Source organism: Periplaneta americana, chromosome 16 (genome assembly GCF_040183065.1).
Source record: "Periplaneta americana isolate PAMFEO1 chromosome 16, P.americana_PAMFEO1_priV1, whole genome shotgun sequence".
Classification (NCBI taxonomy): domain Eukaryota; kingdom Metazoa; phylum Arthropoda; class Insecta; order Blattodea; family Blattidae; genus Periplaneta; species Periplaneta americana.
Window position 1 is genome coordinate 149550209 of NC_091132.1, and position 27839 is coordinate 149578047.

The following is a 27839-nucleotide window of genomic DNA, read 5'->3' on the forward strand; positions in this document are numbered from 1 at the left end:
ATAGTACAAGAAAATGGTTTTTCTCGTACAAAAGCAATAAAAATAGGTAAATGTTTTTAATAGGAATATTTTCTGTCAGTATTTCTATCTTTAATATAAAATAGGCAAAATGACTCACTCTATAGATCAGAATCAAATTAAAATCATGATTTTAGTGACTGATATTATTATTTACTACATACAACTGGTTCTGTATGGATTATTTTTTGTCTACTGCAATAAAATTTTCTTCAAACAGAAACTATTGTGCCTATATAAAAACATTAAACATTACTGCAGTGAATTATGTTCAAAGTATAATTACTGTATAATACTGATAATGACAGTTATACTCTTTTTGTTTTATGATTATAAATGCATTGGTGGAACACTATATTTTGTTTAGTGAAACATATTATTTATAACAATTAAAATTATGTGTAACTAAGTATATCACTAATAATTATTAACTTTTTAAATTTAATTTATTTATGTAATGATAGGAGAAAATACACAAACGATTAGGGAAAACACGGAAATTTTACTTGAAGCAAGTAAAGCAATCGGTTTGGAAGTAAATTCCAAAAAGACAAAGTATATAATTATGTCTCGTGACCAGAATATTGTACGAAATGGAAATATAAAAATTGGAGATTTATCCTTCGAAGAGGTGAAAAAATTCAAATATCTTGGAGCAACAGTAACGAATATAAATGACACTCAGGAGGAAATTAAACGCAGAATAAATACGGGAAATGCGTGTTATTATTCGGTTGAGAAGCTCTTATCATCCAGTCTGCTGTCCAAAAATCTGAAAGTTACAATTTATAAAACAGTTATATTACCGGTTCTTCTGTATGGTTGTGAAACTTGGACTCTCACTCTGAGAGAGGAACATAGGTTAAGGGTGTTTGAGAATAAGGTGCTTAGGAAAATATTTGGGGCTAAGCGGGATGAAGTTACAGGAGAATGGAGAAAGTTACACAACGCAGAACTGCATGCATTGTATTGTTCACCTGACATAATTAGGAACATTAAATCCAGACGTTTGAGATGGGCAGGGCATGTAGCACGTATGGGCGAATCCAGAAATGCATATAGAGTGTTAGTTGGGAGACCGGAGGGAAAAAGACCTTTAGGGAGGCCGAGACGTAGATGGGAGGATAATATTAAAATGGATTTGAGGAAGGTGGGATATGATGATAGAGACTGGATTAATCTTGCACAGGATAGGGACCGATGGCGGGCTTATGTGAGGGCGGCAATGAACCTTCGGGTTCCTTAAAAGCCATTTGTAAGTAAGTAAGTAATGATATAAGATTTTTCTTATGTTCAAGCAAAACTGATGCCATGGAATCCAAATACGCTGCGTGGTTGCATCATATGACACTGTGTTAGTATCTGGTGCTTCAGTTGCCTCTATAGCAGTGGTACTAGAATTTAGAGGAGAGTCAAACATGAGAAATAGTAACTTGCTGAGAGCCACAATGCTTAACGATTCTTAATTATTAAATTATGTGGCCTATTAGTATTATCATTATCATTATTATTTTAAAATAAAGTAACAAACTAACACATATTACTGGTACTGTAAAACGTATCAAGTCTCCCAGCATATAAAACGGGGTGACTAGATATGTTGGGGAGACTTTATAAGTTTTGTAGGTTGACAATTCGTTTTCATGTATTACAATGCAATACATTACTTTCTGTTCAGATATTATGGACATTTTGAATATTTTTAGTTTTTCTATCCTTGACTGAAGTTGAAGAGCGGATTCTGTTACTCTTCTGCAAAATTATATCAATACGAGCAGGCAGATTTTTTGTTTTAGTTGACCTGTAATCTGTTTCGAATTTGGAAATTTAGAAAGTGAAGTGTTACAACCAGCTAAAAGGTACTTCTTAACAAACCAGCATCTGTAAACGACCTAATTTTTGCTACGTGGTATGATGCTTTTGTTGTCAATTCGTTTTCACGTATTACAGTGGAATACATTACTTTCTGTTCAGATATTACGGACATTTTGAACATTTTTAGTTTTTATAGTCTCGACTGAAGTTGAAGGGCGAAGTCTGCTTATCTTCTGCAAAATCATGCCAATAGGAGCAGGTAGATTTGTTGTTTTATGTGACCTGTAATTCGTTTCGAATTTGGAAATTTAGAAAATAAAGTATTACATACAGTTAGAAGGCACTCCTTAAACTCAGCATCTGTAAACAGCCTAATTTTTTCTATGTGGTACGATGTTTTTGTTGTCGACTCATTTTCATGTACAGTGGAATGCATTATTACTTTCTGTTCAGGTGTAATAGAACATTTTCAGTTTTTCTATCCTTGACTGAGAATATTTTGGATAGGCTACTTATCAACAAAACTTAATTGCACAATACCGTAATGTCTATTAAGATAAGAACGTATATAACCCATTATTACATCAAAAAATAATAAACATATGAGACATGACACTACCTTTTTTAAAGATAACAAATAAGTGCCATTGTTGAACTCCTTCGCTGACAGTAATGATGCAGAGTAACCAAAATTTTATCCAGTTACACATTATTACAGAAATTAAACATAATTTTCAAAAAAAGATAGTAACAGTAATAATATTAGTTCAAGAGTCACAATAAATGTCTTTGACAGTCGCATGCGGCCCACGCCACATAGTGAGTACCACTGCTCTGTAGTCTGACTGTATTGCCTGCAGGACAGCATCGTTCGTAAACAGAACAAGTGGTGTGCTCATCTTCCAGGCCCTCACTTGCCTTGGATGGGTAATAAGTAAATAACTAAACACGTAAACAAATAAATAAATAAATAAATATATAAATAAATAAATACATTAGTATATAGAAGCATATATCATTCAGTTTTACATACTGTAAATAATTAACTTGATTATTTATAATATACATGGAAATACGAAGAAAGTTTTCCCCATCATCATCATCATCATCATCGTCATCGTCATCGTCATCGCCATCGCCATCACCATCACCACCACCACCACCACCACCATCACCATCACCATCACCACCACCACCACCACCACCATCATAAAAATCATAATCATCATCATCATCATCATCATCATCATCAACTATTTAGGACTAGATAATGCCTGTTCTTAAGCATATTGATATGGATGCTCTTGATAATTTCATGAGCATTTCAGTTATTTCTAGTATTACCACCTGCATTTGCTGAATATTAACAAGAGAAACTTAAATAGGTACTGGTACCAGTAACAAATTTTATTAATGATGTTTATTTATTAACAATAAATTAAAGTGTCCTTCATTTCCACCAAATTTCATTCAGGTATCCCAAAATCAAAAGGACAGTAATAATGCAGAGTTCATTAGAAAAGCTTACCTATTCTCAATGGGTTGGTTTCATGAACAGAAATTTGTAATAGTTATTCATCGAGGTTAATACAAAAATAAATTAACAGTGTTTTTTTTTTTAATTCCCACTAACCTTTCTATCCACTTCTACAGTGTTTTCCTTCAAATGCAAGATGTGTCTGATCATGTACAGTTACCCTTAAGGAATGAGACGACTCTTGGTCGTCGGAAGTTAAAGTTCTACAGCTCGGTTCACTCGATATCGACGTAACAACAATTAGCATGACATATACAACAAGAATTGTTACAAGGACCAGAATAAGAATCACGAAGAAGATAGACATTTAAGACCACGATTTCACAACATAGCTCGAGTCACAAAATATCATTGCTTCTCTGTACCGAATGGCAAATGCCTGCTATGGGATCTACATTCTGGACTGCTGCTGTCACTGTCTTGTCTCGGTAGCTCATATAGTAGCGTGTCGGTTCCACTCTATAACCGAAACGTCTTGTGTTCGATCCCAGGTAAAACTTTTTTTATCGAGGTGTAATTAATTTTTTCAGAGTTCCTCGACTGTCTAATTTTTCGAAAAATATGGAATAATTTATGCCCAATTTCTGGGTCTAACAAGTGGGCTGAACCTCGTCAAAAAAATCTTACTTGGAAGTTAAAAGTATTCTTCATCAAACAATAATCATAAGAAACAAAAAGAGACCTGTTAAATTATAATCTTGTCCACATGCCATCAGCTTCTATTACAGCTCTAAGTCAATCCGGCATGGATGTCACGAGATTGTGGAATAGGTTCTGATCCCCAGCGAGATCTTCCCAGGTGTCAACAACTTGATTCCACAATTCGTCTCGATTTTGAGGGCGTCGGTGGGCATAGGTGGCTATTCTGTAGTGACATAAACATAGATTATCTCTCGGAACTTTTCCGTAAAAGTAAATTAAATTCACTCCTTGAAACTGACAACCTTAGTCGTAGCGTAATTTTCCCACCAACATACAAGCTGAAGTAGCACGTCCATTGATAAAAGTTTTGTACACAGAATTAGACTGAATTTCTATTCGACAGAATCTATAATCAATGGCTTGTCTGAACATGATAAACATATCCTAAGTGTTTCCAATGTCACTGAACAATTTCAAAATATTAATTTAAAAACTAAAAAAGGGTCGTAAATGCTGTATCTAGTGATTATTTACATTTATGTCTACAAAATGAATCTTGGAAAAACGTATATGATACTGGTACTACTGATATTAAGAGGTCCACACCTGTGGAGTAACGGTTAGCACTTCTGGCCGCGAAACCAGGTGGCCCAGGTTCGATTCCTGGTCGGGGCAAGTCACCTGGTTGAGGTTTTTTCCGGGGTTTTCCCTCAACCCAATATGAGCAAATGCTGGGTAACTTTCGGTGCTGGACCCCGGACTCATTTCACTGGCATTATCACCTTCATCTCATTCAGATGCTAAATAACCTAAGCTGTTGATAAAGCATCGTAAAATAAACTACTGAAAAAAATGAAAGATATTAAGAGTAAATGTATTGTATCTTCACTTAATTTCAGAATCACTTCAGTGGATGTTCTCCATTCAATTTTGTGAAAAAATTCAAAAGTAAAAAAATGTAGATAACGCAGGGACCTAAAAACCTCATGTATTAAAATGAAGAATCTCTATGTAATGAGCTGCAATGTAATGATCCTCATGCTCTTAAATACTACAAGAAGTACAGTGTAATTTATAAAAAATTACGAAAGAGGGAAATAGAATACATTTGAATAGAAAAGTACAAAATTAAGATAATGCAATTAAAGCTATTCGGAATATTATTAAAGTTAAACTTGTAGATATTCTAAGAAAGAAAATATTTTTCCACTAAAACAAGTGATTATAAAGTAGAGGATCCCAAATCTCTTGCAAATTCTTTTAACGTCTTATAGTATATGGTACAGAAATATTATTGACAACTTAAACATTAAAGATTTTGCAAAAGATACTGCAATTGGTTACTTAACAGTTGCATTTAATAATTAGTATTAATATATGTAATTAATCAATAACTGCAACATTGCTTTTTCATTCAATCATAACATGAATAAAATTGAATGCACATTAAATTAAACACTATTGGAAACACGTAGATAAAATAGTTAAAATCAGCTGAAGGGTTGAGAATGAAATAATCCAAAGCCGCACTTTTAACAAAAATTGTTTTGTGCGAGTGCATTTCTTACACATATGGGAAAGCTACTAATAAAATATTGTAATAATTAGTTAGCAAATGACATAGCCTAAGGACTCCAAACCTTTGTAAAAGATTGTCTGTGTGGCTTAGGAATATTTTTTAATTTCATTTTAATTGTTAGTTTTTAATATATATGCATTTACATTGTATATATGTGTGTGTGTGTGTGTGTGTGTGTGTGTGTATAAATGCATTCACTAGATTAACATTTATAATATTATAACTTGTAATTTTGTGTTGTCTGTGATCATTAACACGTCTTAATCTCAGGACTTTGTAAAACTTTATTTCAACGTTACTTACCTATTTCAACATTTAGACAAAAAAAATCGTTGATATAGACTAAGAATCGAACTCGCTCTCTTCTACACAACAGGCAGAAGTCTTAGCGTCTGAGCTATTGAAACGACACGAAAGCTTTCCTTTCTGTGCAGAGTGTCAATCTAGTCATGAAGGTCCATTGTCGAGTTAACTACACGATTTACGTATATATTTATATTTTATTTAAGTAATATTATCATCAGGGAAAGGATTTATATGTAAATACATATTTACTTATAAAGCTAATATAATTTATATTTTGCATTATCTTTATGTTTCACAATGTGTAGGGTTGAAAAATCCTACTTTTATTTTCCATATTTTTCCATATTTTAGAGTTTAGTACATATTTTCGTTAATTTCCATATATTTTCCATATTTCATATAAAACAGTCCATATTATATTAGGTTTAACAATAAAACAAAACAAAATTCCATTAACTTTTAAAAATACATTTCAACAATAGAGATTTAAACACATGTTCAGTAATCCCTTTAACATCAGAGTTATTTGAAAATTAGCAGTCCTATCAACAATGGGAAAGTAAGTTACAAAACTGTATTAATTTAATTTAAAATTTTTAACAGACTTCAGTTGTGCAGCTCAACAGTTAAATGCCAGTCAGAGTACACATAGGTTCAGTTTTGTAAATCATACTATAAAGACGGTAAATATGCCAAAAGTACGTCATTCAGTCAATTTAAAATCAAAACTAACAAGTTACATTTCAGAATTTAAAGAAGATGGTTTATCAACTGACAATAAAATATTATTTTGTAATTTGTGTCAGTGTGCAGTATCATCTACACAAAAGTTCCTGGTGCAACAACACATTACAACTAGTAAACATCAGGCCAACAAACAACTAAATTCCAAGCAGAGACAATTGTTTTTAACACAACCAACAACATCGAATGTAAGATCTGAGTTTAACATCGACCTGTGCCATTCTCTCATCTCTGCTGATATTCCTCTCTACAAACTAAAGAATAAGGTCTTCAGGGAATTCCTTGAAAAATATACTCAACATACAATCCCGGATGAGTCAACACTTAGGAAGACGTATGCTCCATCCATCTACGATGAGACAATACAGAAGATAAGAGATGAAATTAAAGATAGTTCAATTTGGGTTTCCATTGATGAGACTCCCGACAAAGAAGGTAGACTTGTTGGTAATGTAGTTATCGGTTTGTTAAGTGAACAATATTCTGAACGAATTCTTTTACATTGTGATGTTCTAGAAAAGTGCAATAACAAAACTATAGTTAAACTGTTCAACGAAGCTATGGGTATCCTGTGGCCAAAGGGTATTATGTACGATAATGTGTTATTCTTTATTAGCGATGCTGCCCCTTATATGGTCAAAGCTGGACAAGCATTATCTGTTGTATATCCTAAATTGACTCATTTTACTTGTGTGGCGCATGCATTTCATCGTGTGGCAGAAGTGGTCAGAGACAATTTCCCTAAAGTAGATTTGTTGATTTCATCAGTGAAAAAAGTATTTCTCAAAGCTCCCAGTAGAGTTAACGTGTTGAAAGAAATGTACCCTGAAATTCCATTGCCACCAAAGCCAATTTTAACTAGATGGGGTACATGGCTAGAAGCAGTTGAATATTATGCCGAACATATAGACTCTATTAACAATGTTCTCCTTGCATTGGACTCTGAAGATGCAGTCTCAATTGATACTGCGAAAACAGTTACCTGTGACATAAGTGTGAAGAATGACTTAGCTCACATTCAGCATACATTTTCATGCATCATAAAAACGCTCAAAAGTCTCCAAAATAGGCACCTTTCACTATCTGAAAGTTTTGAAATTATAAATAGTACTGTGGAACAACTGAATCGTGGTAGAGGTAAAGTTGCAGATGCAGTAAGAGCTAAGGTGGACACTGTACTTTCAAAAAACCCTGGATATGAAGAACTACAAAAGGTTGTTGCTGTGATGAGTGGTGAATCAACAGTGAAGATTAACTTGGACTTATCCCCAGCAGACATTGTGAAATTGAATTATGTACCAGTTACTTCTTGTGACGTCGAACGCTCTTTTAGTCAGTATAAATCTATCCTCAGAGACAATAGAAGAAGATTCACTTTTCAGCACTTGAAAGAAATGTTTGTAACCTATTGTTATGGTAACAGACAATAAAAATTGTGTTTTGTTGAAACTACATTGGAAGATAAGGTACGTCCATTATATTTTTTGTTTAGTTTGATTAAAATGTACCAATATTTAACGTACATAGTCATTTTTTTATAATTTTAAGTCCATATTTAATTCCATATTTTGGTAAAAATCCATATTTAATTCCATATTTTGGTAAAAATAACTACATATATATTTACATATTTCATATATTTTTAGTCCATATAAATCCGTTCCCTGATTATCATATTTTTTGCAGTATTTGAAGTGAATTTCGGAACGATGGTAGTAACAAACCAAATAGCCTGCATTTAAGTAACTCAATATTCGTTATCTTGTGTATCAGTGCTCTGGTCTCCGATCATGCGCAGTGTCTTACATCTGAGACTTAGGAATATTCAATCGTCTCATCCTTTTCCAGGGAAACTGTACATCAGCCATGTAAATGGCTAAAGTGGAGGAGATTATGTTGTGAAATATACAGTACAATAAACATATCATCAATTTTTGTTTCTAAGTTTGCTATTACTCCATAAAATGAGTAAAGCTTTTTAGTTTCTCTACCATTACATGATCTGTAAGGAGAAAATGTAATGCTACCACAAATTGATTTCCAGACTTAGAATTTCTGATAAATAAAAAGTGGTTTCTGATATGATGACTATTTGTCCCTTGGTGTAGTGTGACTTCTCATAAACTATCTTCGCATTTTATTTATATTCCATATACGACTAAGTCCACACAAATGATATGGTATTTCAAATCAATTCAGGTGATTTTGTTCTTGACTTACGATTAATGACAAAGGAAAAGATATAGTTCTGTCTGATTCTCAACTTTCTTATGCTGTCAGTACTAGCAAAAGTTATGAAAATATTCTGCAGACCAGAAAGCATGGATAAAAAATGCCACGATTTTTTTCTGTATTTAATTGGTTAGCATTTTACACCATTAACCAGGTATTTGGCAAAAATTATGAAAAGAATGGTATAGACAAGCTAAACAGGTTCTATTACCATGGCAAGCTGAATTTAGGACAGACCATTTAACAAATGAACAGGTGATCTTATTAAATCAAGGCATTAAGGATGCATTTAATAAAAAGGGAGACAGATTGGCTGTGTTTATTGATCTTAAATCAGCATATGATAATGTTTGGAGGTGTAATCTCATCAAGACACTACAGCAATTATACATTAAAGTCAGTATGTTAAGATGGATATCTGAGTTCATTCAGAGCATTCTCTAAATATAAACAAACCCATTTAGGTTTACCTTAAGGTGCCATATTAAACACGACATTATTTCATATATATCAATGATTTACTACAGCAGCTGGAATAATTTGACGCTAAAAGCACTTTTTGCTGATGACTTGGTTACTTGAACTTCACAAAAATCAACCACAGCTGCAAAAATGCAAGCTATTATCCAGTCATCAATAACAGCACTTAAAACTTGGTGTTCAAATAATATGTTAGTAAATACACAGAAGACTTATTTCCAATTTTTCTCATTACGAAAGAAATCGTAAAAGCTAAACTATGAAGATGCTAAGATACAAAGAACGAAGAATGCACGATATCTGGCTGTACATTTTAATACTAAGCTTACAAGGAGAAAACACACTGAACATGTTAGTGTAAAAGCAACCAATAGATTTAAACTATTAAAAAGACTTGTAGAAACAAAATGGGGCAGATCAAAGAGTACACTAAACATAACCTACAATAAGTACATAAAGCCTATTTTAAAATATTGTGATCAAATACTAATAACTTCATCAACTACTAACAAGCAGATACTGGAACGTACACAAAACCAAGCTTTACATCTCATCACTGGTGCAATCAAAACTACTCTGATTGAAGCCATGCAAGTAATCACTTCCAATAGGCCAATTATGATAATCTTGAAACACAAGCCCTTCTGACTTACGGAAAACTGTTTTCAAATTCCGATAAACGGTGTAGACTCGAAGACACTACAGTTACACTAAAGACACACAAAGGATTCATACAAGTGGTAGTAAAGCTTAGAAAAAATATAAAAAATACCAATTGAAACAGAAAACTTGATTCCTCTATATAATCCGATTATTAATTTCAAAGTGAACTGTTGCCTTGATCTTCATGAAATCTTGAACAAAAAAGATAAAAATCCTGAAGAAGCAAAAGCTATTGCTCTAGAAACAATTAACAGAAATTATACACATAAAGATCGGCTGCACATTTATACAGATGGCTCTCTCATGGATCAAGATGGAGCTGGGGCAGGAGCTACTTGCCTGTATAATGTTGGCAGATATACAACAAATTTTGATGGCGAAGTTATAGCCATTTACACATCACTCCAAAATATATTTTTTTGGTTACACAAATGCAAAAAAACATAACTTTCCTATCCAATCCTAAAGCTGTAATCTAGGCCTTCAGTTCAACTACATCCCCTAAAAGCGAAAAAATTAAAGAAATCCATTGCATGGTAAAACAAATTCAAAATTTAAATAACAATGTGGTTTTCCAATGGATTCCTGCCCACTGTGAGCTATACGGTAATGAGAAAGCTGATATGTTAGCCAAGAAAGTAACTAAAATCAACAGAAAAACAAGCTACAAATTTCCATATTGTTGTTTATTGTTAATAAAATAACATTGACAAAAATACAATCTTAGTTCTTCCCTGAAAAAACTCGTGCTCAGGGAGATATCTAAACACAAAGATAATTTTTTGACACAAACTGGGCCAAGAAAAAAAAAATTACAGGAATAAATTAAATTTAAAAATACAATTTCAATTTTAACAATTTAAGTCATACAAATACATATACATATTAAATCAATATATATTCTTTAAAAATTAAATTCCTAACGCTATTTTTGAAATTCCTGATACTAAAATTTTCTAAATTTGGGTATTTATCAATTATTTTATTGTATAACCTTGGACCAAAGTAGGTATCATGGCTCAGAGCTGTGCTTGTGAAACACTTTAGTTCCTCTAGTCGTATAAAATCGGATCTTTTAGTTCCATATTTATGATGATACAATTTGAATTTATTACGGTTTTTATGTAAGAAGATTAATAAGGCAATATAATAAATCTGTTTAATTTTCAAAACATTAAAATCAGTAAACAAAAGCTCAGATGAGTAATCAATTGGTTTATTAAGGCATATTTTAATAATTCTTTTCCGAATAAGTATTAGTGGAGTGAGGTTAGAATTACAAGCATTTCCCCACCCTAAAATTCCATACTGGAGAATGGATTGAAATAAAGCTAAATAAATGAGACGTAAAATATTAATTGGTAAATATGACCGAAGTATAACAAAGATATAAATTGTTTTACGTAATTTATTGCATAAATATGTAATATGTTTGTTCCATCATAAGTGTTGGTCGATTGTAATGCCTTAACTTCTGAGGATTAGGTTAATATGGGACATTCACAATTTTGAGAAGAACAATCTGAATGATGAATTTTGAGCCTAAAGGAAGATTGAGGAGATTGAAGACCACTGGACCTTAGTGAAAATGGAACAACAGTTGTTTTAATCTGAATCTGTTAAAAGGATTATAAAAGATGAGTTAATTCTCACAATCAGAACAATTCAGTAGTGAAACACCAAAATTCAAGATGGAAAAATTCAGTAAAAGATTTAAACTTAATTCCTCATCTACTTAAAAATCCATTGTAGCTATGTACAGACTGTTACTGGTCACAATTGCCTCAGTAAACATCTTCATTTAATCAGCTTATTGACTTCTCATTATTGCTTATTATGCATGAAGGAAGAGGATATGGAGCCTGGTAAATTGCGAATCTCTTGAGACTTGTAAACTTCACATCGAAATATTGGGAAGCAAGAAGGAAGATAACTTCATTGTTAAATCACACGCGTGTACACACACACATTTTATGATGACTGATAGATCAACATCAAGTCAGCTGTTGCTCCTTCACAGTGATCTTCTCAATTTGTGGATGCAATATTTTTTTCCAGGCTTATTGCAGAATAAACTTGTAACTCACTCCTGTAATAATTTGTTTTGGTTGTCGAAACAGCTAAATTCTTTCTCACATAAATACATGGCAGGAAAAGACACCAAGAATTTTCACTTAATGCTGTTGTTTAGTCAACAGTGTCACATTTCTATTTGGCCTATGTATATTTAGTAGTTGTCCAAAATAGTTTTTTCATCTGTTCAGGATTGAATGAGCGTCTGCAAGCAAGTCACCATTCTCATCCTTGATCACGTTTACCTTTGCCTGATATCCATTCTTGAATTCCTTTATGCCCTTATATAAATCTCTAATGTTTTTATTTTTACTATTTGTTTCTACCTCATTCAGTTTTTCCTTCAAGTAATCTCCCTCTTTATTACTAAGTGTATGATTTGCTTCCCGTCTTTTAAAATGAAACTCCTATATAAAATAAATATTACAAATGTGACTCTTATAAATGTAATCATAATAACTAAGTGATGTTATAGCCTGAGAGCGAAAAAATTATTACAAAACAATAACCTTAAAATTGTCACTTGTGATTACAAAATAGAATATGCCACTAATAGAACTCTGAAAAAGTCTACCTGCATTGCTTCTGTTTTTTTTTTTTGTTTTGTTTGTTTGTTTTTTTTTAACTACTATATCCGATATACTCTTCATGTTGTTTTAATCTTATTTGTTACCGACATTAGAAGCAAGCATGGTTTCTTCGTGAAGGAAGTTTATTATTAAAGTGAAATATGGATTGACTTATTCTCTAATCTCAGGCAGCCCTTTGACTTATTTGACATAGCCTACACTCGCAAGAAAAATACATATTCTTCTTAAAGAGTTCTTCTCCTTATGAGGTAACTGAAATTGATCTTGAAACAAGTATATATTGAATGCAAAAATTGCTTTTGTCATTCACCTAGCATGACTTCCAGCTCTTAGTATATGAAACGATATCCCGTTCTTTGGAATGCTGCCAAGAAAAATAATCGTTAAAAATTCGTATCCTCTTCATTTTTCATCTGTACCAAAGCATCCGAATGAGCTATGTCAGAGAGATCGTTCATAATTTCCACAAAAATATCTCTTTTTTTTTTTTCCTTGCCTGCAGTTCTACTCAAATATTTCTATGAACCCTTTAATTTATCATAGAGTTTGAATAACTTATGAACACAGTGGTCACTTCTTCTATTAGGGATTCGTGCTTTCTGCCAAAAAATGAAAACTTCTTGAATCACCAATGCTACAATTTCCTTTGTTGTAAGATTTACAACTTGTACATTGTAGAAGAAAATGCTTAAAACTTGCCGGTTTCAAGGTAGTTTGGCTCCAGTGATTTGATTGAAGATATAGCCAACACGAGAGACATGAAAGTATTGTCTTAACTTGTGTGACGAACTACCTGAAGAGGTTGATGCCATTTTACAACTCTAGGAAAAAAAAAGTCTTGAAAGTCACTTTACACGAGCAGTCAGCAGGTCAGCACAGACAGTTCTGAATCAGTAAGTGAAAAATTATTCATTAAAGACAAGATCATGTTTGGTTACAAAATAAGTGAATAAAGCAAACAACAACAACAACACAATAATGACTGACAGACAGACAGATTAGGTAGGTAGGTAGGTAGGTAGGTAGATAGGTAGGTAGGTAGATAGATAGATAGATAGATAGATAGATAGATAGATAGATAGATAGATAGATAGATAGATAGATAGATAGATAGATAGATAGATATTTTATTAACCGTTGGAATACAATTATTCATGGCATTGTCAATGTACATTAATCTAACATTGATACAATAAATATTACAGTCATCTTAATCTATGGTAACATGTCACGTGCTTATTTAATAGAATACTAGTTACTTAGAATATAATGTATTTAATTACTAAGCAAATAACGTACTACTAATACTACTAATTCAGTCAGTAATGCATAACACACTAGAATAGTTACTTGTAAATAAGATGTTGAATTTATTTTAAGAGATACATAATTAATTATTTTGTAATCACACACTAGCTCACTAGATTTTCTTTCTTCTGAGTCTTGATGCTGCCTCTCTTCCAGTAGGGTCTCCAGGCACATGAAACAAGAGAAAACAGAAGGGCAGTACTCACAAGAATAAATGGTTAAGATTTAAAACTTTATATTTAAATATTCCTTTGTGCACATTGGCATGTGTGTCAGTAATATATTTTTAACAGATTTCTTAAACATACTATTGTTATGTGCCTTGACATGTGGGGGAAGTTTATTATATAAATTACTGCCAGTATGTGTAGGGGTATTGAGAGTTTTGGCAAGTCTCTGATAATTCAAATGTCCTAGTATTGTGCTCGTGGTATTCTGAATTTGTTTTAAAAGAATTTAAATTTTTATGAATAAAGCATACCGTTTCTAGGATATAAACACAGGGTACCGGTAAAATTTTAAGTTCCTTGAAAAGTCCTTTACTTTCTGTGCGGATGGATACTTGCTTCATAATTTTAACTATTCGTTTTTGTAGTTTAAGTATAAGAGAAGATTTTGATGATGATCCCCAGAATATGATACCATATGATATGACTGAATGTACATAGCCAAAATAAACTGACAATAGTAGCTCAATGGGTGATATTTTTGAAAGGACTCGGAATACATAGCATAGTCGAGATGTTTTTTCTGTTAAGAACTGAATGTGGCTTTCCCATGTCAGGTCTGTATCAACCCAGATACCTAGAAATGTTGTGTTTTTAACTTCCTTAATTTTGGTGCCATTAAGTGTAATCTGTACAGGGTCTTGCAACCATTGTTGATTGAAATTCATAAATACTGTTTTATTTGCATTTAATTTGAGCTTATTATCTGTTAACCATTGCTCAAGTGTTTTGGAAGTTTCGTTAATTTTTTGTTGCAAGTCAGTATTCCTGTAGTCATGTAGTACAATGTTTGTGTCATCTGCAAATAATACTGTTTTGGCTGGGTGTATGGTTAATGGAAGGTCGTTTATGTACAGAAGAAATAATACTGGACCAAGAATAGATCCTTGAGGTACACCATGTTCTACTGAAGTAATGCCTGATTTGACTGATTCGATTTCTACAATTTGCTTCTTGTTATTTAGGTATGATGTAAACCATTCCCCTGCCAATCCTCTTACACCAAAATTCCGTAGTTTCCTAATTAGTATTTTATGATTAACTATATCAAACACTTTACTAAGATCCAAGAAAAGCCCTACTACTTGCTCTTTGTTGTCTCTAGCATTCAGAATGGATTCTGTAAAGTTCTGAATGGCATTATTAATTCCTTTACCTTTGCGGAAGCCAAATTGTGAGGAACAAAATAAGTTACTACGTTCCAGAAAGAGTACTAGTCTGTTGTACATCACTTTTTCAAGGATTTTGGAAAACACCGATAACAGAGCAATAGGTCTGTAGTTTTCAATGGATTGTTTTTTTTACCCTTTTTGAAGACTGGGCAGACTTTCGCTACTTCAAAATTTTCAGGGAATTTACCTGATGTCAATGATGAGTTACATATATCAACCAATGGAGTTATCAAGAGAGAGGCACAACTTTTTATAACATCTGGTAATTCATCAATTCCACAAGCCAGACTATTTTTCAGACTCTTCATTATTTTGAGTATTTCTTCCTGAGATACTGGAGTTAGAAAGATAGTATCATTGTTTCTTAAATTGTTTGGTGGTGATTGTCGATTGTGACTATGTCTTTGTGATGTTTCTGTTTTTGCTAAGTTCGCAAAATATGTGTTGAATAATTCAGCAACATTGTAGGGATTTTTAATTGTCTGATCATTGTGTAGTAATGTAATTTGATTGTTTTTGTTGTCTAAGTTTCTTCCTGTCTCTCTTTTTACCACTTCCCATATAGCTTTACCTTTGTTTTGGGCATTTGCAATAGAGTCCCTATTGAATTTTAACTTTGCTTCATAGATAACTTTCTTTAGTATATTGGTGTATGATTTGTAGTATTGCTTTATGTTATCATTGCTTGAAGTTTGACAAAGTCTATACAGTTCCCTTTTCCTTTTGCAAGATGTAATGATTCCTTTTGTTATCCATTGTTTGGGTTTATTGTATACAGTGGAAATTTTTTTGACTGGAAATGCTATGTTGAAATAATGTGTTATGGTGGATATGAATTCTACAGATTTCATGTCAATATGCGATTTATTGATTACATCAAACCAGTTTTCCTTCTCGAGCATTTGTTTAAAATATTCTATATTCTCCTCATTAAATGTCCTTTTATAGCTTACCGTTTTATTACTTTTAAATTCCGGATTTACGTCTACTTGCATATGAAGTAAAACAGCATTGTGGTCTGAGATCCCTATGTTTAAGTTCTCTGCTGTGTATGGAAAGCGGTCTCTGTTAATAATTATTTGATCCAGACAAGTTTTGGATGTAGGAGTTATGCGAGTTGGTGTATCTATAGTCTCAATTAAATCATACGAGTTTATTAGTGATTTAAATTCAGATACTGTTTTGTCATTAGCTAAAAAGTTTACATTGAAATCACTGCACACAATTATTGGTTTCTTTTTATTTTTCAAGGTGTTTAGAAGAATTTCAAGGTTTTCAAAGAATGTTTTCAGGCAACCATCTACTATACAAACTACTGCAAAGCTAAAATTTTTACCTTTTATTACAGATACAACATGTTCGAAATGTTTTTCTTGGTTGAGATAGTATGTCTGAGTTTTTTCTTCATGTAGTAAGTGATTCTTTACAAATATTGCTGTACCTCCGTTTTTATAGTTTGTGCGACAGAAATGAGCTGAAAGATTAAAATTTTGGATATGATGGGAATTTATTTCTTCTTGACTTAACCAATGTTCTGTGCAGGCCAAAATGTCCAATTCCAGCAATTCAACAAGTAATATTCCTAGTTTAAAAATTTTATTTCTAAGACATTGAAAATTCTGATGCATTATTGACAGTGAATTAACTTTATTTGCTTTACTATGGATCCTATGCATATTGGATGTAGTTGTTCTAGAGTTACTTACCCTGATAGGTTCCTGTGCTTTCTTCTCCAGGTGTCGCTGATGCATAAAAAATCTTGGAGATGACTTGGTGCCTTAATCACTCGTGAAGTTCTCTCTGATGACGCATCACTTGGTTGTCTCTGCTTATGGTCCTTTTCTTGTGGAGATTCACTGCATTTCCAAGGGAGTGTGATGCAATTTCTTCGTTGACTCAGTTTCTCCTTAATGACCATTGCTATTTCCTTTGCTGCAGCTTCTTTCCCATTGTTGTTCATATGTAAACCATGTCTTGTAAAATGATCTCTAATTAAATCCGGCTGTATAATGTTAACATGACCATACATTTTCATCCTCTTTTTAAGTTTCCTGTTGAAATTTGTCACTTCGTTATTTACACATGAAGCTTCGTTGAGATCATACCTGTGGGGGGCAGACATTATGATGATATTGGTTTGTTTGTTATTTTCTACAAAGGCTTGTAGGTGTCTTTGTCCATAATCAATACTGTTCTTGCTAATGTCATTAGTTCCACCCCAGATCACTATGACATCTTCCTTTGACATTTGTTCTACTTCACTTACTAATGATGCAGTAATGGTTTCCAGATCTAATAATATTAGAAGAAAATATTTTCTGGGCTAAAATAATTTCAAAACTTCATAGTCGATGAGGGTTACCTTGGAGTTGTCCAATTGAGCTGAAAATTTGCACAGATCGTTTTTTTGTTGATTGGAACAAGATAGAGGGGTGGGAGCTAAACTTTTAGAAAGTTGAAAAATAAGGGCCACCCTAATAAATATATATATAATATTTGGGGCTAAGCGGGATGAAGTTGCAGGAGAATGGAGAAAGTTACACAACACAGAACTGCACGCATTGTATTCTTCACCTGACATAATTAGGAACATTAAATCCAGACGTTTGAGATGGGCAGGGCATGTAGTACGTATGGTCGAATCCAGAAATGCATATAGTGTTAGTTGGGAGACTGGAGGGAAAAAGACCTTTAGGGAGGCCGAAACGTAGATGGGAGGATAATATTAAAATGGATTTGAGGGAGGTGGGGTATGATGATAGAGACTGGATTAATCTTGCACAGGATAGGGACCGCTGGCGGGCTTATGTGAGGGCGGCAATGAACCTTCGGGTTCCTTAAAAGCCATTTGTAAGTAAATATATATATATATATATATATATATAAGAAAAGAATTAAATATTTTCAAACTCACTGATTGAATAGTTAATTATAGGAATACCTGGAAACAACATATTGATAGAATGCCAGAAGAAAGATTTCCAAAACTGTTGTTAAATTATAGACCTTATGGAAAGAGAAATATTGGACGCCCACACAGAAGATGGTCTGAACAATTTTAACAATTCTAGCTTTCATGAAACCGGAACGAGCCTATGGCTTAATCCTTGTATGGTGATGATGATGAGTTATATTACCGAATGTTCTTTATGGTTGTAAAACTTGGATTCTCACTTTGAGAGAGGAACATAGATTAAGGGTGTTTGAGAATAAAGTGCTTAGGAAAATATTTGGGGCTAAGAGGGATGAAGTTACATGAGAATGGAGAAAGTTACACAACACAGAACTGCACGCATTGTATTCTTCACTTGACATAATTAGGAAGGGGTGTAAGGGGTAGTGATGTGCCTCCTATAGCCTCTCCTACCCAATTCCCAACCTCAACCTGCCTGTGGTACATCCTGCTTTTAACAGATGAGGATCTGGGGACCGAGTCACAGCGGTATAACTGTTTCAACTAAAATGGAGGAAATGCCATTTACATATGTGCTGGCCTATCACAGCACAACAGCGTCCCTCAGCAGCACATGAGGGAAAGGTCGGTGGATCTAAAGAACATCTATTTAGTCCTCCTGGCTAGGTCCGAAGGACCCGTTGACCAATGACAGATGCGGTCCCCCTTGCATAATGGGGGTTTATGTCGGGTAACTGCCACATTGTAAAAACTGGTGCCCGTTAAGAAAACAGTTACATGAAAGCCACAACATACATGAGTATGAGTCCTAAAGATAAATATTCCGGAGTTAAAACTGTCCCCCAATCGGATCTCCGGGTGGGGACATCTTTAGGCAAATCTCACCATACCAATTCCAATACTTTAAGAATTCTACAGTGGAATGCAGGAGGAATGTCACAGTCTAAAAAGCAAGAGCTAATGAAAATATTAGAAGATCAGGATATAGATGTCTTCACAGTACAAGAAGCCAATCTATCAGAACAGGAAATATACTTTGAAATGGATCAGTACACTACACACATACTTCCAAAGGCTCGTCAAATAGCAAGTGGTATTCTTACAGGAATTAAAAGAAATATAAAAGCTATTATCCAAATCAAAAAAACAATGGAAGAACAAGATATAAGTCAGAAATAGTTAAAATTGAAGTATGGAAAAGCAACTACCAGTACAGAATTTACAGTATCTACAATCCTCCAGACAATAAACTATACCTAAATTCTATCCCCATAGAACCCAAAAGTATTTTAATAGGTGATTTTAATGCACACTCCCCTAGATGGGGCTACAGAGATATAAATTCAGCAGGAAGAATCATAGAAGATCTAATAAACTCATAAACAATGGAATTAATATTTAATCCAAATGATCCACCCACTTACCTTCATTATAATGGTTCTGGTACAAATCCTGATCTTCTGATGGTGTCATTTGATATAGTTGACAATACAAAAAGAGAAATAACAGAAGACCCAGGTTCAGGCCACAGAATCACCATAAACTCCATAACAGGTCTAATAAATAAAAGTAATAAACCAAAAATAAAAACTTCTTGGAATTTTAAAAAAGCAGATTGATTCAATTTCCAAAATGAGATAGAAGGGAGGTGTAATATACTGCTAGAATCAGAGTTCAAGTCAACAGATGAAATGAATAAAAAAATTTGTGAAATATTATTGACAGCAGCCAAAAAACATATTCCCAAAGGAAAGTTAAAGAAATATAGCTACTTTTGGTCTCCATCTCTATCTAAGTTAAAACACGAAAGAAATATAGCAAGAGTCAAAGCCGAAAGAACCAAGTGTCCAGAAGATGTACAAAACTGGAGAAGAAAAGCAGCCGCTTTTAAGAAAGAATTAATTACAGCAAAGAAGACTAGTTTCACAAATTTTGTAGAACATATGGACTATAGGAAAATCTACAAATTTCTTAATAAAACAAAATTATCAAAAAATACAACAGAACCATTACAATATAATAACAAAAGCTTAACTACAGATAGGGAAATAGCAGAATCCCTTAACAAATTTTATGCTCAGTCTCAAAGAATACCCCAAGCACACAAGAAAGAAGATAAAACTATCCAAAAAACTATCAGAGAAACTAACAAGCCAAAAGATATACAAAATGATATTTTCAATCAAGATTTTAACGACACAGAACTGGATCTAGCAATAGAACAATTACAGAACAAAAATTGTTCCGGAGCCGGGTATCGAACCCGGCTCCGGGTGTGCACTCGAAGTTGGTTGCTTGACGGTTGTCAGCCCACTTTGAGATCTGTGGATATAGAGGGAAAAATTGGATCGGTGTCGGTTAGAGTTCTCGGGTAGCTCAGTGGTAGAGCGTTGGTACGTTAAACCAAAGGTCCCGGGTTCGATACCCGGCTCCGGAACAATTTTTCCCTCGAAATTATTCAAATCAACTTTACAGGGAGTTATACCTGAAATCTTGATTTGCATAATACACGTCACTGTTCGTTAACAGAAAACCACAATTTAAGTCACACGGAGTTAGTGTGCACTCGAAGTTGGTTGCTTGATGGTTGTCAGCCCACTTTGAGATCTGTGGATATAGAGGGAAAAATTGGATCGGTGTCGGTTAGAGTTCCCGGGTAGCTCAGTGGTAGAGCGTTGGTACGTTAAACCAAAGGTCCCGGGTTCGATACCCGGCTCCGGAACAATTTTTCCCTCGAAATTATAATACATACATTTCCAAATATAAACAAACACACTGAGGACTTCCACAAGGTGCTGTTCTGAGTACAACACTCTTTAATATTTATATAAACGACCTTCCATCAATAATACAAACTTCAGAAACCAAAATTGCTTTATTTGCTGACGACGTAGTCATTTGGACTCCAGGCTCTCCAAAAAAACCTAAATTAATTAAAGACAGAATAGAAACAGCCCTAAACAAAGTATATGAATAGAGCTCCAAAAACCTCATGAGTATTAATGTAGAAAAAAACAACTTATGAATTATTTACACTAAAATATAAATCAGTGAATATTAACATAAATTATAATGATAAACCACTCAAAGCAGTTGACGATGCCAAATACTTGGGCATCACTTTCGACAGAAAACTTAGTTGGAAAAAACATATAACAAACATCTCAGAAAAGGTTGAAAAGAAACTGCAAATCCTGAAAAGGTTAGCTGGTGGTAAATGGGGCTGCTCAAGGAGAGTCCTTAATACAACATACAAAATGTATATTAAACCAAACCTCTTGTACTGTTCTGAAGCTTTAATAACAGCAGCAAACGCTAAACATCAATAAACTTGAACAAATACAAAATCAGGCTCTTCGTCTAATCACTGGAGTAGTTAAATCCACACCTGTTGATGCCATGCTTGCCTTAACACGGATCCCATCAATAACAACAAAAATAGAAGAACAAGCACTGCTCCAACATGAGAAAATGTTACGACTGCCAAACTCTAAATGGACAGAAAAGAACCTCCCTTCTTCAATCCTTAAAACTCATAGTAGTTTCCTAGAAAAGGTAACACAGATTAAATCCAAATTGAGCATTCCTAACACAAGAGAAAATTTACTTATAGGAGAAAATCCACTGGAATTATTGCAACCTACCTTCAGTTTGGAATTAACAGAGGAAATAAGTAAATCAAACACACCAAAAGAAATACAAAAACTTCTAGCACTGGAAACGATCAATACTAGATACCCTACAGAAGAATGGCTACACATATATACTGATGGATCAACCACAGAAAACCTTACTGGAGCTGGAGTTACATGTACACATTTTTCCTTTTATCATTCTGTTGGCAGAGACACAACAAATTATGATGGTGAAATAGAGGCTATACACATTGCTCTCTGACAATTATTAAATCTTCCCTTAAATAAATATAACAAGACAGTAATTCTTTCAGATTCTAAATCTGCAATTCAGGGAATATGTTCAAATGCCACAAAGAAGTCAACAAAAACAAGAGAATGCTACAAAATGTTAACACAACTCCAAAAAGTTAATAAGATTGTCCGTCTCCAATGGATTCCAGCACACTGTGGAGTTATGGGGAATGAAACCGCAGATACACTTGCCAAGAAAGGCACAACAATAAAACAAAAATCTAAATTTAATTTCTCATATTCCTCAATAAAACGCTTGTTCACTACAAAATTTTCTCATTCATACCTATAAGAAATAGAATCAAATGCTAAAGACAAAAAATGGATTACACTATTTTCCAACCCAGATATAATCCCCCCAGAGACCAAGGAAAACAGCAGCTGCAGCCTTCAGACTACTGACAAATCATGAATGTCTAGCAAGTCATCTCTACAGAATAGGTATCTCAGCTTCACCCATATGTGTCCTGTGTAACAATCCAGCAGAAATGAATGAAGACCACTTGAAGACCTGTGAAGCATTAAGATCAGAAGAAACTACAGTTCAAAAGTATTGGAAAGCACGAATGCTAATGGCTTCATTGCCAAATGCAAGGCACTAGACAACAACAACATGATTAGGAACATTAAATCCAGACGTTTGAGATGTGCAGGGCATGTAGCACGTATGGGCGAATCCAGAAATGCATATAGAGTGTTAGTTGGGAGGCTGGAGAGAAAAAGACCTTTGGGGAGGCCGAGATGTAGATGGGAAGATAATATTAAAATGGATTTGAGGGAGGTGGGGTATGATGATAGAGACTGGATTAATCTTGCTCAGGATAGGGACCAATGGTGGGGTTATGTGAGGGTGGCAATGAATCTCTGGGTTTCTTAAAAGCCAGTAAGTAAGTAAGTAATTATGTCAATTTCTAATTTGGAAAACAGGCATTTAATAACTTCCTAGATGGAGAGAATGTTCCTCATAATATACCTATCCAACAATGAACTGGCTTGCTGGAATATAAGACAGCTCAGAACATGTAACAAGCAGCAATGAAAATGAAACACCTCCAAAGAGACACAAAAGCAAGAAAACATGCCAGACTCTTGCTAGTAAATCAAAACCAGTAACACAACTTACATCTACTGTAACTCTATCAATAAACAAAGCTGCTCAGATTTGGATTCACAAGGGGTAAAGTTAACATAATTGCGAAAAAGATAGCTAGTAACAATGCAATGTTCAGCCTGATGGACGAGGGAGGTTTAACTATATGTTTCAAAATACAATGCTAGTCAAAACTTGATACATTACTATTTTCCAAAACAAAATATATTAATGATAATAATAATGTAATATTACTTGTGTTTTGTTTAAAAACAGTTTTACAAACACAAAATAAATTTTCAAATTACTATGAGCATTAACTGATTTTTGGTAGTTGGCCGAACTTTTAAAATCTTTTCATGTAAAATTGCAAATATGCACATATCAACTTATGGCTCCCCACTAGAGAATTGAAAATACAAGTACACTGCTCTTCGGTGATCCAGAAATATAAGTGTCATATATAGGAGGCAAAGAGTTTGGCCACAATTTAAGAATAAATTAGTATTACAAGGAAAAAAAGGGTAGTTTACGGGCACCTGGTAATCGTTACTTATGTCCTCCTTGCACTCATTTACTCGTACATTTTACTATCGTTGTTTTGTATAAATCATGGCTGCACTTTTTTATTCTATTTGAGATGCATGAAAAAGTGGACATATTGGGGGTGACAGCTCCCGAAAAGAAAAGGTTTACCACAAATAAAACAAGAAAGTTACTTAATTACAATACAGACTTTAATATGTTTATATTACATGCTTTACTCGTACATTTTACTATCAATTGATTACATCTTTTGTTTTGTATCAGTCATGGCAGCACTTTTATTCTATTCGCGATCTTTATGGAAAAACAGTCCTATTACTATAAATAAAACAAGGAAATTATTTATTTACATACTTTGATATTATTACATTATCTACTTTACTTAAGACAATGCAGAACATAATTTAATTACGTACTATGATACTGTATGTTTATGATATCTGTTGTATGTAAGTAATGTAGGTAATTTTTAATCTTCCCCAAATGGTTTAATCTCCATTTTTCCAGGACATGAATAGACACGAGAAATGTCTTTTAAAAATTCTAGAAATATTACTGGAGCTAAATGATTATAAAACTCAGTTAAACTAGTGCCGAATTACTTCCTTGTACTTCGTTTATACACATTTAAGTGTTTAGAGCTCTCTCCTTGGTCATACCAATGTAACTTCGGTGACATGATGAAAGTTTCATGCTAGTGTACACTCACACTATGCTATGCATATACGAATCTGTTACTACAGGTTGGGTTAGGTTAGGTTAGTTTAGACTTTTGTTTTTCATGCGAAAGGGATGAGTCGGACGAAGACGTGAGTGGTTTTCATGAATCGTACATACCGAATATTATGTTTACTCTTCACATTGTTCAAGCATGAAAACACAGACAAAAAAACCCGTTATGTCCCTGGAGTAGATGGGGTAGCATCGGTAAGCTGTCACTTGGACCTTGCAAACAATGTGCAGATATGATATCTTTAAATTTACCACTTGAATTCGCCTGATTCGATGGGGTATTGGATAAGTCTAAATAGGAAAGTGTAAAATTCTCTGTTCTTACAACGCGCAAAAATTTCGTTCGAGTGATAGGTAGTATCATGGCTATTACCGCTAAGCACAATGGATTGCATGAAACGCAAGCAAAATATTCTTATGCTCAAATCATTCTGCGTTACTGCTCTTCACGTCACATGACTCAAATGACCACCATTTACAATTGTCATAAGGTTACGAAAACTTTTAGTATTTTTTACGTCATTATGTAGTACTGTATTAAAATAATTATGAGCCGATCAATGTACATTACCATTACCATATTAAGTACTAAAAATAAACATTGTACGTATTTCAAAACTTTATTTTTAAATATCTACATGAAAATTACTAAATTTCAACATGGAAAAAAATGTTTGCACAGTACAGTGTGTCTTTACATAGCCTATAAACGTATTTTCCAATTACCCAGCAAAATCAGTTACCCTAAACTGGCTTTGCCCCACAGTTTCCGGATACGAGGAATAAAATTCTACTGTACTCACCTATTAAAAATGGCTACTGATGCAATACATTTTCCAGGTTACTGTTTTATTTCTTTATTCCATTATCACTTCATTATTATCATTAATATAATAATAATAATAATAATAATAATAATAATAACAATAATAATAATGATAACAATAACCATCAGCAGCAGCATCCCTATTCTTCATGCATTGAAGGTACTTCCTCTCATCATGTATGGGGTCTATGTGTAAGATAGTGAACTACTCTATGGCTTCAGCAATTACTACTAGACGGGGATATATGAGTAAGCCTATAATGATATTGTTATGACTGTACATGTCATTAGGGGGTATAAAAATTTTTTTCTTATAGGAATTTCTTCTTTAATTCCTTTGTCTTTTCTATGAACGAAAGCAAACAGCAACTGCTTTAGTCTATTATAACAGAAACCTTTCTTTTTTCTTCTGATTTCACCTAGCCAAGTATTTGCTGGTATCTAAACTTGGAATAAGTAGGAGTAACGTAAACTTCCTAATGATACCTCGGTAATTAATAATTGAGCATAGGTCTTCACATAAATTCAGCTAAAAGGCAATAGTTTTACATTTTTTATTGATTTGCTGATAATATTGATTGTATTGTGGCTCTACAATCACTTAATATGACTATATTCTTGTAATGAAGAATCCAGAGAAATAAATTTTGAATGGATGTATAAATAACTTCAACTTCTCCATCAAAATTTGTGGTATTTTTCCCCACATTCTTATAGAAGGAAAAGGATTCACAAGTAACACCTGTTCCAGCTCCTTCCTCAGGATCCATAAGAGTGTCATTCTGTATGTGTGTGTGTGCTCCATTGCTTTAGAGTGCAATACTACATGCTATAGTTTTCATTTCACAGTATTATTTGCTGCAGCTTACAATATTATTGTCAATGTATATTATTGATCTAGATTCATTTTCCGGGCTGAGAGGCCGTGGTCTGTTGGTTGGTTTTCTACCAGACGTTTCGTCTGCAACTGTGGCAGACATCTTCAGTGGAGTAGTATCCAAGGTCGCAAAGCTCTTCTCGGCGTACCTGAGGCAACTGATCCTGTGGCTGGTTGTGCGGGTGTATTTATAATGCAACTAGCGGGCCGAGGCCTGTTGTCGCTGCAGTCTGTGCCGCTTTGTTCGCTGCTCCTGTTGTGGGTTCCGTCCTTTTGGTGTAGTGGCTTCTTATCTGTTCTGTTTAGGACCGGGTACCAACACTTGTTTAGCTTTACGCCTTCTTCCTTGCGATTAAAGTTGTCATGTTTATAGATTTCTATCGCTTCTCTATGTAGACGGGGGAAGAAGTGTGTCGTCGTGCTCAAGATGTCTGTGCCAGCATGGGCCTTAACCCAGCCAAAATGGATTGTCCAGTTTCTCTGTTGTAGCGCAGAAAGAGTATTATTATTATTATTATTATTATTATTATTATTATTATTATTATTATTATTATACAGTTCTTGGAGATAAACTGATGGATTCACATTCCTGTACTTTGCTAGGGAATAACTCCTCTGCTGTCATGATGGCAACATTCTTGGCAAATTCCCCATCATTAAAGGGACGCATGTTATTTGCAATTGCGAGTGAAATCCTATAGCTTAAGCTTAGCACTGATTCACTGACAGTGTGCTCCCCAGCTTCACTTAATTTATCTTTCAATTGCTGCACTAGCACTTGTCGATCTTCTCCCCCATATTTGCCATAATCCTTTGCGTGGTATACAGAATAATGGCGTTGTATATTGAACATCTAGAACCTGCGACAGCTGAGGATATAGCAGAGGTATTAGATATTATGATTAAAAAATGTGGGGATGTGATCAAAAAGTGCGAGTAAAGTGAAACTGGAAAGGATCGAGAAGTATAGGGGAGAGAGGAAGTGTATAAGCAGATGTGTAGAATAAAATATAAGTATTTATAGGAAGTGAGAATAGTGACAAAGGATTAGGTGTAAGCAGAATAGTGAGAAAGTGAAAGTGAGTGCAAATAGGAATGAGTGAAAATAGTGAGAAAGGGTTAAGAGTAGTGAACAAGTGACAGCATAAAATTAGTACTAACATTTGAACGTTGGAACAGTAAACGAATATAAGAGAAATATAGGAGAAAAGATCAAAGAACAAATAGGACAAATAATTCAATATGATAATTTATAGAGAAAAATTGAAACTGAGATTTTAGTGAATAGTAGTTAGAGGAAAAAGGGGGTTTGAAAGAGTATATAATATTATATATAGTAGTATTGATGAACAAATAGAGAATAGCAAATGAAATGTAGGAGAAATAATGAGGGGGAGATTGACCAAGTAACAAAAAAGGTACATAGTGTAATTGGGAGTAGACGTGTACTGCAAATAATGTGTTATTGTAATAATATGTTAATGGTGGCACCGGATACAGAAATGTGAGGTACACCAATACATGTAAAGAAGTGCTGTG

General features: G+C 33.8%; 1 protein-coding gene across 4 annotated transcripts in view; it reads right to left on the reverse strand.

Annotated features, from left to right (window-relative positions):
• Window positions 1-27839, reverse strand: part of LOC138691298 (pre-piRNA 3'-exonuclease trimmer-like) — a 355843-nt gene that overhangs the window by 259143 nt on the left and 68861 nt on the right. The gene's annotated exons all lie outside the window — the stretch shown is intronic.